Genomic DNA, 19,126 nt, shown 5'->3' with positions numbered 1-19,126 from the left:
GTCTATGTTTTGAACTATTCCTGTGACACTAGTTATGGATTCCGATGCTTCACTTCAGGTTTACTGTACCCCTTGGACCTTCTTATTGACGATGAAACACAGAAATTGCATCGGAATTAAATACAAAAGGCACAAAGCCGACTTAAGTACAAGAAGACTGACTCTTCCTACTGACAATGTTCTGAACCATTCCTGTGACACTAGTTATAGATTCCGTTGCTTCACTTCAGGTTTACTGTATCCCTCTGATCTTGTTATTGACGATGAAACACAGAAATTGCATCGGAATTGAACACAAAAGGCACAATGCCGACTTAAGTACAAGAAGACTGACTCTTTTAACTGACTATGTTTTGAACCATTCCTGTGATACTAGTTATAGATTCCGATGCTTCACTTCTGGTTTACTGTTTCCCTTGGACTTTCTTATTGACGATGAAACACAGAAATTGCATCGGAATTAAATACAAAAGGCACAATGCCGACTTAAGTACAAGAAGACTGACTCTTCTTACTGTCTATGTTTTGAAACACTCCTGTGACACTCGTTATAGATTCCGATGCTTCACTTCCGGTTTACTGTATCTCTTGGACCTTCTTATTGACGATGAAACACAGAAATTACATCGGAATTAAATACAAGTGGCAGATTACCGACTTAAGTACAAGAAGACTGACTCTTCTTCCTGTCTATGTTTTGAACTATTCCTGTGACACTAGTTATGGATTCCGATGCTTCACTTCAGGTTTACTGTATCCCTTGGACCTTCTTATTGACGATGAAACTCAGAAATTGCATCGCAATTAAATACAAAAGGCACAATGCGGACTTAGTACAAGAGGACAGACTCTTCTTACTGACTATGTTTTGAACCATTCCTGTGACACTAGTTTTAGATTCCGATGCTTCACTTCAGGTTTACTGTATCCCTTGGAACTTCTTATTGACGGTGAAACACAGAAATTGCATCGGAATTAAATACAAAATGCACAATGCCGACTTCAGTACAAGAAGACTGACTCTTCTTATTGTCTATGTTTTGAAACATTCACACTAGTTATAGGTTCCGATGCTACACTTCCGGTTTACTGTATTTCTTGGACCTTCTTATTGACGATGAAACACCGAAACTACATCGGAATTAAATACAAAAGGCACAATACCGACTTAAGTACAAGAAGACTGACTCTTCTTACTGTCTACGTTTTGAACCATTCCAGTGACACTAGTTATAGATTTCGATGCTACACTCCAGGTTTACTGTATCCCTTGGACCATCTTATTGACGTTGAAACACACAAATTGCAACGGAATTAAATACATAAGCCACAATGACGACTAAAGTACATGAAGACTGACTCTTCCTACTGTCTATGTTTTGAACCATTCCTGTGACACTAGCTATAGATTCCGATGCTTCACTTCAGGTTTACTGTTTCCTTTGGACCTTCTTATTGACGATGAAACACAGAAATTGCATCGGAATTAAATAGAAAAGCACATTGCCGACATAAGTACAAGACGATTGACTTTTCTTACTGTCTATGATTTGAACCAATCCTGTGACACTAGTTATAGATTCCGATGCTTCACTTCAGGTTTACTGTATCCCTCTGCCCTTCGTGTTGACGATGAAATACAGAAATTGCATCGGAATTAAACACAAAAGGCACAATGCCGACTTAAGTTCAAAATGACTGACACTTCTTACAGACTATGCTTTGAACCATTCCTGTGACACTTGTTATAGATTCCGTTGATTCACTTCAGGTTTACTGTATCCCTAGGACCTTCTTATTGACGATGAAACACAGAAATTGCATCGGCATTAAATAGAAAAGCACATTGCCGACTTAAGTACAAGAAGACTGACTCTTCCTACTGTCTATGTTTTGAACCATTCCTGTGACACTAGTTATAGATTCCGATGCTTCACTTCAGGTTTACTGTATCCCTCTGCCCTTCGTATTGACGATGACACACAGAAATTGCATCGCAATTAAATACAAAAGGCACAATGCGGACTTAGTAGAAGAAGACAGACTCTTCTTACTGACTATGCTTTGAACCATTCCTGTGACACTAGTTTTAGATTCCGATGCTTCACTTCAGGTTTACTGTATCCCTTGGAACTTCTTATTGACGATGAAACACAGAAATTGCATCGGAATTAAATAGAAAAGGCACAATGCCGACTTAAGTACAAGAAGACTGACTCTTCTTACTGTCTATGTTTAGAAACATTCCTGTGACACTAGTTATAAATTCCGATGCTTCACTTCAGGTTTACTGTATTTCTTGGACCTTCTTATTGACGATGAAACACAGAAATTGCATCGGAGTTTATTACAAAAGGCAAAATGCCGACTTAAGTACATGAACACTGACTCTTCTTACTGTCTATATTTTGAACCATTCCTGCGACACTAGTTATAGATTCCGATGCTACACTCCAGGTTTACTGTATCCCTTGGACCATCTTATTGACGATGAAACACACAAATTGCATCGGAATTAAATACAAAAGGCACAATGACGACTTAAGTACAAGAAGACTGACTCTTCCTACTGTCTATGTTTTGAACCATTCCTGTGACACTAGCTATAGATTCCGATGCTTCACTTCAGGTTTACTGTATCCCTTGGACCTTCTTATTGACGATGAAACACAGAAATTGCATCGGAATTAAATAGAAAAGCACATTGCCGACTTAAGTACAAGACGACTGACTTTTCTTACTGTCTATGTATTGAACCATTCCTTTGACACTAGTTATAGATTCCGATGATTCACTTCAGGTTCACTGTATCCCTTGGACCTTCTTATTGACGATGAAACGCAGAAATTGCATCGGAATTAAATAGAAAAGCACATTGCCGACTTAAGTACAAGAAGACTGACTCTTCCTACTGTCTATGTTTTGAACCATTCCTGTGACACTAGTTATAGATTCCGATGCTTCACTTCAGGTTTACTGTATCCCTCTGCCCTTCGTATTGACGATGAAACACAGAAATTGCATCGCAATTAAATACAAAAGGCACAATGCGGACTTAGTACAAGAAGACAAACTCTTCTTACTGACTATGCTTTGAACCATTCCTGTGACACTAGTCTTAGATTCCGATGCTTCACTTCAGGTTTACCGTATCCCTTGGAACTTCTTATTGACGTTGAAACACAGAAATTGCATCGCAATTAAATAGAAAACACACAATGCCGACTTAATTACAAGAAGTCTGACTCTTCTTACTGTCTATGTTTTGAAACATTCCTGTGACACTAGTTATAGATTGCGATGCTTCACTTCAGGTTAACTGTATTTCTTGGACCTTCTTATTGACGATGAAACACAGAAATTGCATCGGAATTAAATACAAAAAGCACAATACCGACTTAAGTACAAGAAGACTGACTCTTCTTACTGTCAATTCTTTGAACTATTCCTGTGACACTAGTTACAGATTCCGATGCTTCACTTCTGGTTTACTGTATCCCTTGGACCTTCTTATTGACGAAGAGACACTGAAATTGCATCGGAATTAAATACAAATGGCACAAAGCCGACTTAAGTACAAGAAGACTGACTCTTCCTACTGTCAATGTGTTGAACCATTCCTGTGACGCTAGTTATAGATTCCGATGCTTCACTTCAGGTTTACTGCATCCCTCTGATCTTGTTATTGACGATGAAACACAGAAATTGCATCGGAAATAAATACAAAAGGCACAATGCCGACTTAAGTACAAGAAGACTGACTCTTCTAACTGTTTATGTTTTGATCCATTCCTGTGACACTAGTTAAAGATTCCGATGCTTCACTTCAGGTTTACTGTATCCCTTGGACCTTCTTATTGACGATGAAACACAGTAATTGCATCGGAATTAAACACAAAAGGCACAATGCCGACTTAAGTTCAAAATGACTGACACTTCTTACTGACTATGTTTTGAACCATTCCTGTGACAATAGTTACAGATTCCGATGATTCACTTCAGGTTTACTGTATCCCTCTGACCTTCTTATAGACGATGAAACACAGAAATTGCATCGGAATTGAATACAAAAGGTACAATGCCGACTTAAGTACAAGAAGGCTGACTCTTTTTACTGACTATGTTTTGAACGATTCCTGTGACACTAGTTATAGATTCGGATGCTTCACTTCAGGTATATTGTATCCCTCTGACATTCTTATTGACGATGAAACACAGAAATTGCATCGGAAATAAATAGAAAATGCACAATGCCGACTTAAGTACAAGTAGACTGACTCTCCTTACTGTCTATGTTTTTAACCATTACTGTGACACTAGTTATAGATTCCGATGGTTATAGATTCCGATGCTTCATTCCAGGTTTACTGTATCCCTTGGACCTTCTTATTGACGATGAGACACAGTAATTGCATCGGAATTAAATACAAAAGGCACAATGCCGACTTAAGTACGTGAAGACTGACTCTTCTTACTGACTATGTTCTGAACCATTCCTGTGACACTAGTTATAGATTGCGATGCTTCACTTCAGGATTACTGTTTCCCTTGGACCTTCTTATTGACGATGAAAAACAGAAATTGCATCGGAGTTTATTACAAAAGGCAAAATGCCAACTTAAGTACATGAAGACTGACTCTTCTTACTGTATATATTTTGAACCATTCCTGTGACACTAGTTATCGATTCCGATGCTTCACTTCAGGTTTACTGTATCCCTTGGACCTTCTTATTGACGATGAAACACAGAAATTGCCTCGGAATTAAATAGAAAATGCACTATGCCGACTTAAGTACAAGACGACTGACTTTTCTTACTGTCTATGTTTTGAACCATTCCTGTGACACTAGTTATAGATTCCGATGCTTCACTTCAGGTTTACTGTATCCCTTGGTCCTTCTTGTTGACGATGAAACACAGAAATTGCATCGGAATTAAATACAAAATGCGCAATGCCGACTTAAGTACAAGAAGACTGACTCTTCTTACTGACAATGTTTTGAACCATTCCTGTGAGACTAGTTTTAGATTCCGATGCTTCACTTCACGTTTACTGTATCCCTTGGAACTTCTTATTGACGATGAAACACAGAAATTCATCGTAATTAAATAGAAAAGGCACAATGCCGACTTAAGTACAAGAAGACTGACTCTTCTTACTGTCTATGTTTTGAAACATTCCTGTGACACTAGTTATAGATTCCGATGCTTCACTTCAGGTTTACTGTATCCCTTGGACCTTCTTATTGACGAAGAAACACAGAAATTGCATCGGAATTAAACACAAAAGGCACAATGCCAAGTTAAGTTCAAAATGACTGACACTTCTTACTGACTATGTTTTGAACCATTCCTGTGACACTAGTTATAGATTCCGATGATTCACTTCAGGTTTACTGTATCCCTCTGACCTTCTTATTGACGATGAAACACAGAAATTGCATCGCAATTGAATACAAAAGGCACAATGCCGACTTAAGTACAAGAAGACTAACTCTTTTTATTGACTATGTTTTGAACCATTCCTGTGACACTAGTTATAGATTCGGATGCTACACTACAGGAATACTGTGTACCTCTGTTCTTCTTATTGACGATGAAACACAGAAATTGCATAGGAATTAAATAGAAAAGGCACAATGCCGACTTAAGTACATGAAGACTGACTCTTCTTACTGGCTATGTTTTGAACCATTCCTGTGACACTAGTTATAGATTCCGATGCTTCATTTCAGGTTTACTGTATCGCTTGCACCGTCTTATTGACAATGAAAAACAGAAATTGCATCGGAGTTTATTACAAAAGGCAAAATGCCGACTTAAGTACAAGACGACTGACTTTTCTTACTGTCTATGTTTTCAACCATTCCTGTGACACTAGTTGTAGATTCCGATGCTTCACTTGAGGTTTACTGTATCCCTTGGACCTTCTTATTGATGATGAAACACAGAAATTGCATCGGAATTAAATAGAAAAGGCACAATGCCGACTTAAGTACAAGAAGAATGACTCTTCTTACTGTCTATGTTTTGAAACATTCCTGTGACACTAGTTATAGATTCCGATGCTTCACTTCAGGTTTACTGTATTTCTTGGACCTTCTTATTGACGATGAAACACAGAAACTGCATCGGAATTAAATACAAAAGGCACAATACCGACTCTAGTACAAGAAGACTGACTCTTCTTAGTGTCTATGTTTTGAACTATTCCTGTGACACTAGTTATAGATTCCGATGCTTCACTTCTGGTTTACTGTATCCCTTGGACCTTCTTATTCACGATGAAACACAGAAATTGCATCGGAATTAAATACAAAAGGCACAATGCCGACTTAACTACAAGAAGACTGACTCTTCTAACTGTCTATGTTTTGAACCATTCCTGTGACACTAATTATAGATTCCGATGCTTCACTTCAGGTTTACTGTATCCCTTGGACCTTCTTATTGACGATGAAACACAGAAATTGCATCGGAATTAAACACAAAAGGCACTTTGCCGACTTAAGTTCAAAATGACTGACACTTCATACTGACTATGTTTTGAACCATTCCTGTGACACTAGTTATCGATTCCGATGCTTCACTTCAGGTTTACTGTATCCCTTGGACCTTCTTATTGACGATGAAACACAGAAATTGCATCGGAATTAAACACAAAAGGCACAATGCCAAGTTAAGTTCAAAATGACTGACACTTCTTACTGACTATGTTTTGAACCATTCCTGTGACACTAGTTATAGATTCGGATGCTTCACTTCAGGTATACTGTATCCCTCTGACCTTCTTATTGACGATGAAACACAGAAATTGCATCGGAATTAAATAGAAAAGGCACAATGCCGACTTAAGTACAAGTAGACTGACTCTTCTTACTGTCTATGTTTTGAACCATTACTGTGACACTAGTTAAAGATTCCGATGGTTATAGAATCCGATGCTTCACTCCAGGTTTACTGTATCCCTTGGACCTTCTTATTGACGATGAGACACAGAAATTGCATCGGAAGCAATACAAAAGGCACAATGCCGACTTAAGTACATGAAGACTGACTCTTCTTACTGACTATGTTCTGAACCATTCCTGTGACACTAGTTATAGATTGCGATGCTTCACATCAGGTTTACTGTATCCCTTGGACCTTCTTATTGACGAAGAAAAACAGAAATTGCATCGGAGTTTATTACAAAAGGCAAAATGCCAACTTAAGTACATGAAGACCGACTCTTCTTACTGTCTATATTTTGAACCATTCCTGTGACACTAGTAATAGATTCCGATGCTTCACTGCAGGTTTACTGTATCCCTTGGACCTTCTTATTGACGATGAAACACAGAAATTGCCTCGGAATTAAATAGAAAAGGCACAATGCCGAGTTAAATACAAGACGACTGACTTTTCTTACTGTCTATGTTTTGAACCATTCCTGTGACACTAGTTATAGATTCCGATGCTTCACTGCAGGTTTACTGTATCCCTTGGACCTTCTTGTTGACGATGAAACACAGAAATTGCATCGGAATTAAATACAAAAGGTACAATCCCGACTTAAGTACAAGACGACTGACTCTTTTTATTGACTATGTTTGAACCATTCCTGTGACACTAGTTATAGATTCGGATGCTTCACTTCAGGTATACTGTGTTCCTCTGACCTACTTATTGACGATGATAAACAGAAATTGCATCGGAATTAAATAGAGAAGGCACAATGCCGACTTAAGTACATGAAGACTGACTCTTCTTACTGACTATGTTTTGAACCATTCCTGTGCCACTAGTTATAGATTCCGATGCTTCATTTCAGGTTACTGTATCCCTTGGACTTTCGTATTGACGATGAAAAACAGAAATTGCATCGGAGTTTATTACAAAAGGCAAAATGCCGACTCAAGTACATGATGACTGACTGTTCTTACTTTCTATATTTTGAACCATTCCTGTGACACAAGTTATAGATTCCGATGCTTCACTTCAGGTATACTGTATCCCTTGGACCTTCTTATTGACGATGAAACACAGAAATTGCATCGGAATTAAATAGAAAAGCACAATGCCGACTTAAGTACAAGATGACTCACTTTTCTTACTGTCTATGTTTTGACCATTCCTGTGACACTAGTTATAGATTCCGATGCTTCACTTCAGGTTTACTGTATCCCTTGGACCTTCTTATTCACGATGAAACACAGAAATTGCATCGGAATTAAATACAAAAGGCACAATGCCGACTTAACTACAAGAAGACTGACTTTTCTAACTGTCTATGTTTTGAACCATTCCTGTGACACTAATTATAGATTCCGATGCTTCACTTCAGGTTTACTGTATCCCTTGGACCTTCTTATTGACGATGAAACACAGAAATTGCATCGGAATTAAACACAAAAGGCACTTTGCCGACTTAAGTTCAAAATGACTGACACTTCATACTGACTATGTTTTGAACCATTCCTGTGACACTAGTTATCGATTCCGATGCTTCACTTCAGGTTTACTGTATCCCTTGGACCTTCTTATTGACGATGAAACACAGAAATTGCATCGGAATTAAACACAAAAGGCACAATGCCAAGTTAAGTTCAAAATGACTGACACTTCTTACTGACTATGTTTTGAACCATTCCTGTGACACTAGTTATAGATTCGGATGCTTCACTTCAGGTATACTGTATCCCTTGGACCTTCTTATTCACGATGAAACACAGAAATTGCATCGGAATTAAATACAAAAGGCACAATGCCGACTTAACTACAAGAAGACTGACTCTTCTAACTGTCTATGTTTTGAACCATTCCTGTGACACTAATTATAGATTCCGATGCTTCACTTCAGGTTTACTGTATCCCTTGGACCTTCTTATTGACGATGAAACACAGAAATTGCATCGGAATTAAACACAAAAGGCACTTTGCCGACTTAAGTTCAAAATGACTGACACTTCATACTGACTATGTTTTGAACCATTCCTGTGACACTAGTTATCGATTCCGATGCTTCACTTCAGGTTTACTGTATCCCTTGGACCTTCTTATTGACGATGAAACACAGAAATTGCATCGGAATTAAACACAAAAGGCACAATGCCAAGTTAAGTTCAAAATGACTGACACTTCTTACTGACTATGTTTTGAACCATTCCTGTGACACTAGTTATAGATTCGGATGCTTCACTTCAGGTATACTGTATCCCTCTGACCTTCTTATTGACGATGAAACACAGAAATTGCATCGGAATTAAATAGAAAAGGCACAATGCCGACTTAAGTACAAGTAGACTGACTCTTCTTACTGTCTATGTTTTGAAACATTACTGTGACACTAGTTAAAGATTCCGATGGTTATAGAATCCGATGCTTCACTCCAGGTTTACTGTATCCCTTGGACCTTCTTATTGACGATGAGACACAGAAATTGCATCGGAAGCAATACAAAAGGCACAATGCCGACTTAAGTACATGAAGACTGACTCTTCTTACTGACTATGTTCTGAACCATTCCTGTGACACTAGTTATAGATTGCGATGCTTCACATCAGGTTTACTGTATCCCTTGGACCTTCTTATTGACGAAGAAAAACAGAAATTGCATCGGAGTTTATTACAAAAGGCAAAATGCCAACTTAAGTACATGAAGACCGACTCTTCTTACTGTCTATATTTTGAACCATTCCTGTGACACTAGTTATAGATTCCGATGCTTCACTTCAGGTTTACTGTATCCCTTGGACCTTCTTATTGACGATGAAACACAGAAATTGCATCGGAATTAAATACAAAAGGCACAATCCCGACTTAAGTACAAGACGACTGACTCTTTTTATTGACTATGTTTGAACCATTCCTGTGACACTAGTTATAGATTCGGATGCTTCACTTCAGGTATACTGTGTTCCTCTGACCTACTTATTGACGATGATAAACAGAAATTGCATCGGAATTAAATAGAGAAGGCACAATGCCGACTTAAGTACATGAAGACTGACTCTTCTTACTGACTATGTTTTGAACCATTCCTGTGCCACTAGTTATAGATTCCGATGCTTCATTTCAGGTTACTGTATCCCTTGGACTTTCGTATTGACGATGAAAAACAGAAATTGCGTCGGAGTTTATTACAAAAGGCAAAATGCCGACTCAAGTACATGATGACTGACTGTTCTTACTTTCTATACTTTGTACCATTCCTGTGACACAAGTTATAGATTCCGATGCTTCACTTCAGGTATACTGTATCCCTTGGACCTTCTTATTGACGATGAAACACAGAAATTGCATCGGAATTAAATAGAAAAGCACAATGCCGACTTAAGTACAAGATGACTCACTTTTCTTACTGTCTATGTTTTGACCATTCCTGTGACACTAGTTATAGATTCCGATGCTTCACTTCAGGTTTACTGTATCCCTTGGACCTTCTTATTCACGATGAAACACAGAAATTGCATCGGAATTAAATACAAAAGGCACAATGCCGACTTAACTACAAGAAGACTGACTCTTCTAACTGTCTATGTTTTGAACCATTCCTGTGACACTAATTATAGATTCCGATGCTTCACTTCAGGTTTACTGTATCCCTTGGACCTTCTTATTGACGATGAAACACAGAAGTTGCATCGGAATTAAACACAAAAGGCACTTTGCCGACTTAAGTTCAAAATGACTGACACTTCATACTGACTATGTTTTGAACCATTCCTGTGACACTAGTTATCGATTCCGATGCTTCACTTCAGGTTTACTGTATCCCTTGGACCTTCTTATTGACGATGAAACACAGAAATTGCATCGGAATTAAACACAAAAGGCACAATGCCAAGTTAAGTTCAAAATGACTGACACTTCTTACTGACTATGTTTTGAACCATTCCTGTGACACTAGTTATAGATTCGGATGCTTCACTTCAGGTATACTGTATCCCTTGGACCTTCTTATTCACGATGAAACACAGAAATTGCATCGGAATTAAATACAAAAGGCACAATGCCGACTTAACTACAAGAAGACTGACTCTTCTAACTGTCTATGTTTTGAACCATTCCTGTGACACTAATTATAGATTCCGATGCTTCACTTCAGGTTTACTGTATCCCTTGGACCTTCTTATTGACGATGAAACACAGAAATTGCATCGGAATTAAACACAAAAGGCACTTTGCCGACTTAAGTTCAAAATGACTGACACTTCATACTGACTATGTTTTGAACCATTCCTGTGACACTAGTTATCGATTCCGATGCTTCACTTCAGGTTTACTGTATCCCTTGGACCTTCTTATTGACGATGAAACACAGAAATTGCATCGGAATTAAACACAAAAGGCACAATGCCAAGTTAAGTTCAAAATGACTGACACTTCTTACTGACTATGTTTTGAACCATTCCTGTGACACTAGTTATAGATTCGGATGCTTCACTTCAGGTATACTGTATCCCTCTGACCTTCTTATTGACGATGAAACACAGAAATTGCATCGGAATTAAATAGAAAAGGCACAATGCCGACTTAAGTACAAGTAGACTGACTCTTCTTACTGTCTATGTTTTGAACCATTACTGTGACACTAGTTACAGATTCCGATGGTTATAGAATCCGATGCTTCACTCCAGGTTTACTGTATCCCTTGGACCTTCTTATTGACGATGAGACACAGAAATTGCATCGGAAGCAATACAAAAGGCACAATGCCGACTTAACTACATGAAGACTGACTCTTCTTACTGACTATGTTCTGAACCATTCCTGTGACACTAGTTATAGATTGCGATGCTTCACATCAGGTTTACTGTATCCCTTGGACCTTCTTATTGACGAAGAAAAACAGAAATTGCATCGGAGTTTATTACGAATGGCAAAATGCCAACTTAAGTACATGAAGACCGACTCTTCTTACTGTCTATATTTTGAACCATTCCTGTGACACTAGTAATAGATTCCGATGCTTCACTGCAGGTTTACTGTATCCCTTGGACCTTCTTATTGACGATGAAACACAGAAATTGCCTCGGAATTAAATAGAAAAGGCACAATGCAGAGTTAAATACAAGACGACTGACTTTTCTTACTGTCTATGTTTTGAACCATTCCTGTGACACTAGTTATAGATTCCGATGCTTCACTGCAGGTTTACTGTATCCCTTGGACCTTCTTGTTGACGATGAAACACAGAAATTGCATCGGAATTAAATACAAAAGGCACAATCCCGACTTAAGTACAAGACGACTGACTCTTTTTATTGACTATGTTTGTACCATTCCTGTGACACTAGTTATAGATTCGGATGCTTCACTTCAGGTATACTGTGTTCCTCTGACCTACTTATTGACGATGATAAACAGAAATTGCATCGGAATTAAATAGAGAAGGCACAATGCCGACTTAAGTACATGAAGACTGACTCTTCTTACTGACTATGTTTTGAACCATTCCTGTGCCACTAGTTATAGATTCCGATGCTTCATTTCAGGTTTACTGTATCCCTTGGACTTTCGTATTGACGATGAAAAACAGAAATTGCGTCGGAGTTTATTACAAAAGGCAAAATGCCGACTCAAGTACATGATGACTGACTGTTCTTACTTTCTATATTTTGAACCATTCCTGTGACACTAGTTATAGATTCCGATGCTTCACTTCAGGTATACTGTATCCCTTGGACCTTCTTATTGACGATGAAACACAGAAATTGCATCGGAATTAAATAGAAAAGCACAATGCCGACTTAAGTACAAGATGACTGACTTTTCTTACTGTCTATGTTTTGACCATTCCTGTGACACTAGTTATAGATTCCGATGCTTCACTTCAGGTTTACTGTATCCCTTGGACCTTCTTATTGACGATGAAACACAGAAACTGCATCGCAATTAAATACAAAAGGCACAATGCGGACTTAGTACAAGAAGACAGACTCTTCTTACTGACTATGTTTTGAACCATTCCTGTGACACTTGTTTTAGATTCCGATGCTTCACTTCAGGTTTACTGTATCCCTTGGAACTTCTTATTGACGGTGAAACACAGAAATTGCATCGGAATTAAATAGAACAGGCACAATGCCGACTTAAGTACAAGAAGACCGACTCTTCTTACTGTCTATGTTTTGAAACATTCCTGTGACACTAGTTATAGGTTCCGATGCTTCACTTTAGGTTTACTATATTTCTGGGACCTTCTTATTGACGATGAAACACAGAAATTGCATCGGAATTAAACACAAAAGGCACAATGCTGACTTAAGTTCAAAATGACTGACACTTCTTACTGACTATGTTTTGAACCATTCCTGTGATACTAGTTATAAATTCCGATGATTCACTTCAGGTTTACTGTATCCCTCTGACCTTCTTATTGACGATGAAACACAGAAATTGCATCGGAATTGAATACAAAAGGCACAATGCCGACTTAAGTACAAGAAGGCGGACTCTTTTTACTGACTATGTTTTGAACGATTCCTGTGACACTAGTTATAGATTCGGATGCTTCACTTCAGGTATACTGTATCCCTCTGACCTTCTTATTGACGATGAAACACAGAAATTGCATCGGAATTAAATACAAAAGGCACAATGCCGTCTTAAGTACAAGTAGACTGACTCTTCTTACTGTCAATGTTTTGAACCATTACTGTGAGACTAGTTATAGATTCCGATGGTTATAGATTCAGATGCTTCACTACAGGTTTACTGTATCCTTGGACCTTCTTATTGACGCTGAGACACAGAAATTGCATCGGAATTAAATACAAAAGCACAATTCCGACTTAAGTACATGAAGACTGACTCTTCTTACTGACTATGTTCTGAACCATTCCTGTGACACTAGTCATAGATTGCGATGCTTCAATTCAGGTTTACTGTATCCCTTGGACCTTCTTATTGACGATGAAAAACAGAAATTGCATCGGAGTTTATTACAAAAGGCAAAATGCCAACTTAAGTACATGATGACTGACTCTTCTTACTGTCTATACTTTGAACCATTCCTGTGACACTAGTTATAGATTCCGATGCTTCCTTCAGGTTTTCTGTATCCCTTGGACCTTCTTATTGACGATGAAACACAGAAGTTGCCTCATAATTAAATGGAAGAGGCACAATGCCGACTTAAGTACAAGACGACTGACTTTTCTTACTGTCTATGTTTTGAACCATTCCTGTGACACTAGTTTTAGATTCCGATGCGTCACTTCAGGCTTACTGTATCTCTTGGACCTTTTTGTTGACGATGAAACACAGAAATTGCATCGGAATTAAATACAAAAGTCACAATGCCGACTTAAGTACAAGAAGACTGACTCTTCCTACTGTCTATGCTTTGAACCACTCCTGTGACACAAGTTATAGATTCCGATGCTTCACTTCAGGTTTACTGTATCCCTCTGCCCTTCGTATTGACGATGAAACACAGAAATTGCATCGCAATCAAATACAAAAGGCACAATGCGGACTTAGTACAAGAAGACTGACTCTTCTTACTGACTATGTTTTGAACCATTCCTTTGACACTAGTTTTAGATTCCGATGCTTCACTTCACGTTTACTGTGTCCCTTGGAACTTCTTATTGACGATGAAACACAGAAATTGCATCGTAATTAAATAGAAAAGGCACAATGCCGACTTAAGTACATGAAGACTGACTCTTCTTACTGACTATGTTTTGAACCATTCCTGTGACACTAGTTATAGATTCCGATGCTTCATTTCAGGTTTACTGTATCCCTTGGACCTTCTTATAGACGATGAAAAACAGAAATTGCATCGGAGTTTATTACAAAAGGCAAAATGCCGACTTAAGTACATGAAGACTGACTGTTCTTACTGTCTATATTTTGAACCATTCCTGTGACACTAGATATAGATTCGGATGCTTCACTTTAGGTATACTTTTTCCCTCTGACCTTTTTATTGACGATGAAACACAGAAATTGCATCGGAATTAAATTCAAAAGGCACAATACCGACTTAAGTACAAGAAGACTGACTCTTCTTACTGTCTATGTTTTGAACTATTCCTGCGACACTAGTTATAGATTCCGATGCTTCACTTCAGATTACTGTATCCCTTGGACCTTCTTATTGACGATGAACCAGAGAAATTGCACCGGAATTAAATAGAAAATGCACAATGCCGACTTAAGTACAAGAAGACCGACTCTTCCTACTGTCAATGTTTCGAACCATTCCTGTGACACTAGTTATAGATTCCGATGCTTCACTTCAGGTTTACTGTATCCCTCCGAAATTCTTATTGACGATGAAACACAGAAATTGCATCCTAAATGAATACAAAAGGCACAATGCCGACTTATGTACAAGAAGACTGACTCTTTTTACTGACTATGTTTTGAACCATTCCTGTGACACTAGTTATAGATTCGAATGCTTCACTTCAGGTATACTGTATCCCTCTGACATTCTTATTGACGATGAAACACAGAAATTGCATCGGAATTAAATAGAAAAGGCACAATGCCGACTTAAGTACAAGTAGACTGACTCTTCTTACTGTCTATGTTTTGAACCATTACTGTGACACTAGTTATAGTTTCTGATGCTTCATTTCAGGTTTACTCTTTCCCTTGGACCTTCTTATTGACGATGAAACACAGAAATTGCATCGGAATTAAATACAAAAGGCACAATGCCGACTTAAGTACAAGAAGAGTGACTCTTTTTACTGACTATTTTTTGAACCATTCCTGTGCCACTAGTTATAGATTCCGATGCTTCACTTCAGGTTTACTGTATCCCTCCGACCTTCTTACATTCGATGAAAAACAGAAATTGCATCGGAATTAAATACAAAAGGCACAATGCCGACTTAAGTACAAGAAGACTGACTCTTCCCACTGTCTATGTTTTGAGCCATTCCTGTGACACTAGTTATAGATTACGATGCTTCACTTTAGGTTTACTGTTTCCCTTGGACCTTCTTATTGACGTGGAAACACAGAAATTGCATCGGAATTAAATACAAAAGACACAATGCCGACTTAAGTACAAGAAGACTGACTCTTCCTACTGTCTATGTTTTGAACCATTCCTGTGACACTAGTTATAGATTCCGAAGTTACACTCCAGGTTTACTGTATCCCTTGGACCATCTTATTGACGATGAAACACACAAATTGCATCGGAATTAAATACAAAAGGCACAATGACGACTTAAGTACAATAAGACTGACTCTTCCTACTGTCTATGTTTGAACCATTCTTGTGACACCAGCTATTTATTACGATGCTTCACTTCAGGTTTACTGTATCCCTTGGACCTTCTTATTGACGATGAAACACAGAAATTGCATCGGAATTAAATACAAAAGGCACAATGCCGACTTAAGTACAAGAAGACTGACTCTTCCTACTGTCTATGTTTTGAACCGTTCCTGTGTCACTAGTTATAGATTCCGATGCTTCACTTCAGTTTTACTGTATCCCTCTGCCCTTCGTATTGACGATGAAACACAGAAATTGCATCGCAATTAAATACAAAAGGCACAATGCGGACATAGAACAAGAAGACAGACTCTTCTTACTGACTATGTTTTGAACCATTCCTGTGACACTAGTTTTAGATTCCGATGCTTCACTTCAGGTTTACTGTATCCCCTGGAACTTCTTATTGACGATGAAACACAGAAATTGCATCGGAATTAAATACAAAAGGCACAAAGCCGACTTAAGTTCAAGAAGACTGACTCTTTCTACTGTCAATGTTTGAACCATTCCTGTGACACTAGTTATAGATTCCGATGCTTCACTTCTGGTTTAATGTATCCCTTGGACCTTCTTATTGACGATGAAACACAGAAATTGCATCGGAATTAAATACAAAAGGCACAAAGCCGACTTAAGTACAAGAAGACTGACTTATTCTACTGTCAATGTTTGAACCATTGCTGTGACACTAGTTGTAGATTCGGATGCTTCATTTCAGATTTACTGTATCCCTCTGATCTTGTTATTGACGATGAAACACAGAAATTGCATCGGAATTAAATACAAAAGGCACAATGCCGACTTAAGTACAAGAAGACTGACTCTTCTTACTGTCTATGTTTTGAACCATTCCTGTGACACTAGTTATACAATCCGATGCTTCACTTCAGGTTTACTGTATCCCTTGGACCTTCTTATTGACGATGAAACACAGAAATTGCATCGGAATTAAACACAAAATGCACAATGCCGACTTAAGATCAAAATGACTGACACTTCTTACTGACTATGTTTTGAACCATTCCTGTGACACTAGTTTTAGATTCCGATGCTTCAGTTCAGGTTTACTGTATCCCTTGGACCTTCTTATTGACGATGAAAAACAGAAATTGCATCGGAGTTTATTACAAAAGGCAAAATGCCGACTTAAGTACATGAAGACTGACTCTTCTTACTGTCTATATTTTGAACCATTCCTGTGACACTAGTTATAGATTCCGAAGCTACACTCCAGGTTTACTGTATCCCTTGGACCATCTTATTGACGATGAAACACACAAATTGCATCGGAATTAAATACAAAAGCACAATGACGACTTAAGTACAAGAAGACTGACTCTTCCTACTGTCTATGTTTGAACCATTCCTGTGACACTAGCTATGGATTCCGATGCTTCACTTCAGGTTTACTGTATCCCTTGGACCTTCTTATTGACGATGAAACACAGAAATTGCATCGGAATTAAATAGAAAAGCACATTGCCGACTTAAGTACAAGACGACTGACTTTTCTTACTGTCTATGTTTTGAACCATTCCTGTGACACTAGTTATAAATTCCGATGCTTCACTTGAGGTTTACTGTATCCCTTGGACCTTCTTATTGACGATGAAACACAGAAATTGCATCGGAATTAAATACAAAAGGCACAATGCCGACTTAAGTACAAGAAGACTGACTCTTCCTACTGTCTATGTTTTGAACCGTTCCTGTGACACTAGTTATAGATTCCGATGCTTCACTTCAGTTTTACTGTATCCCTCTGCCCTTCGTATTGACGATGAAACACAGAAATTGCATCGCAATTAAATACAAAAGGCACAATGCGGACTTAGTACAAGAAGACAGACTCTTCTTACTGACTATGTTTTGAACCATTCCTGTGACACTAGTTTTAGATTCCGATGCTTCTCTTCAGGTTTACTGTATCCCCTGGAACTTCTTATTGACGATGAAACACAGAAATTGCATCGGAATTAAATAGAAAAGGCAAAATGCCGACTTAAGTACAAGAAGACTGACTCTTCTTACTGTCTATGTTTTGAAACATTCCTGTGACACTAGTTATAGATTCCGATGCTTTACTTCAGGTTTACTGTATTTCTTGGACCGTCTTATTGACGATGAAACACAGAAATTGCATCGGAATTAAATACAAAAGGCACAATACCGACTAAGTACAAGAAGACTTACTCTTCTTACTGTCTATGTTTTGAACCATTCCTGTGACACTAGTTATAGATTCCGATGCTTCACTTCTGGTTTAATGTATCCCTTGGACCTTCTTATTGACGATGAAACACAGAAATTGCATCGGAATTAAATACAAAAGGCACAATGCCGACTTAAGTACATGAAGACTGACTCTACTTACTGACTATGTTTTGAACCATTCCTGTGACACTAGTTTTAGATTCCGATGCTTCAGTTCAGGTTTACTGTATCCCTTGTACCTTCTTATTGACGATGAAAAACATAAATTGCATCGGAGTTTATTACAAAAGGCAAAATGCCGACTTAAGTACATGAAGACTGACTCTTCTTACTGTCTATGTTTTGAACCATTCCTGTGACACTAGTTATACATTCCGATGCTTCACTTCAGGTTTACTGTATCCCTTGGACCTTCTTATTGACGATGAAACACAGAAATTGCATCGGAATTAAAAACAAAATGCACAATGCCGACTTAAGTTCAAAATGACTGACACTTCGTACTGACTATGTTTTGAACCATTCCTGTGACACTAGTTATAGATTCCGAAGCTACACTCCAGGTTTACTATATCCTTGGAGCATCTTATTGACGATGAAACACACAAATTACATCGGAATTAAATACAAAAGGCTAAATGACGACTTAAGTACAAGAAGACTGACTCTTCCT

The sequence above is a fragment of the Schistocerca serialis genome, chromosome 12 (genome assembly GCF_023864345.2).
Source record: "Schistocerca serialis cubense isolate TAMUIC-IGC-003099 chromosome 12, iqSchSeri2.2, whole genome shotgun sequence".
In the NCBI taxonomy this organism is placed as follows: Eukaryota; Metazoa; Arthropoda; class Insecta; order Orthoptera; family Acrididae; genus Schistocerca; species Schistocerca serialis.
This window is presented reverse-complemented; position numbering follows the sequence as displayed.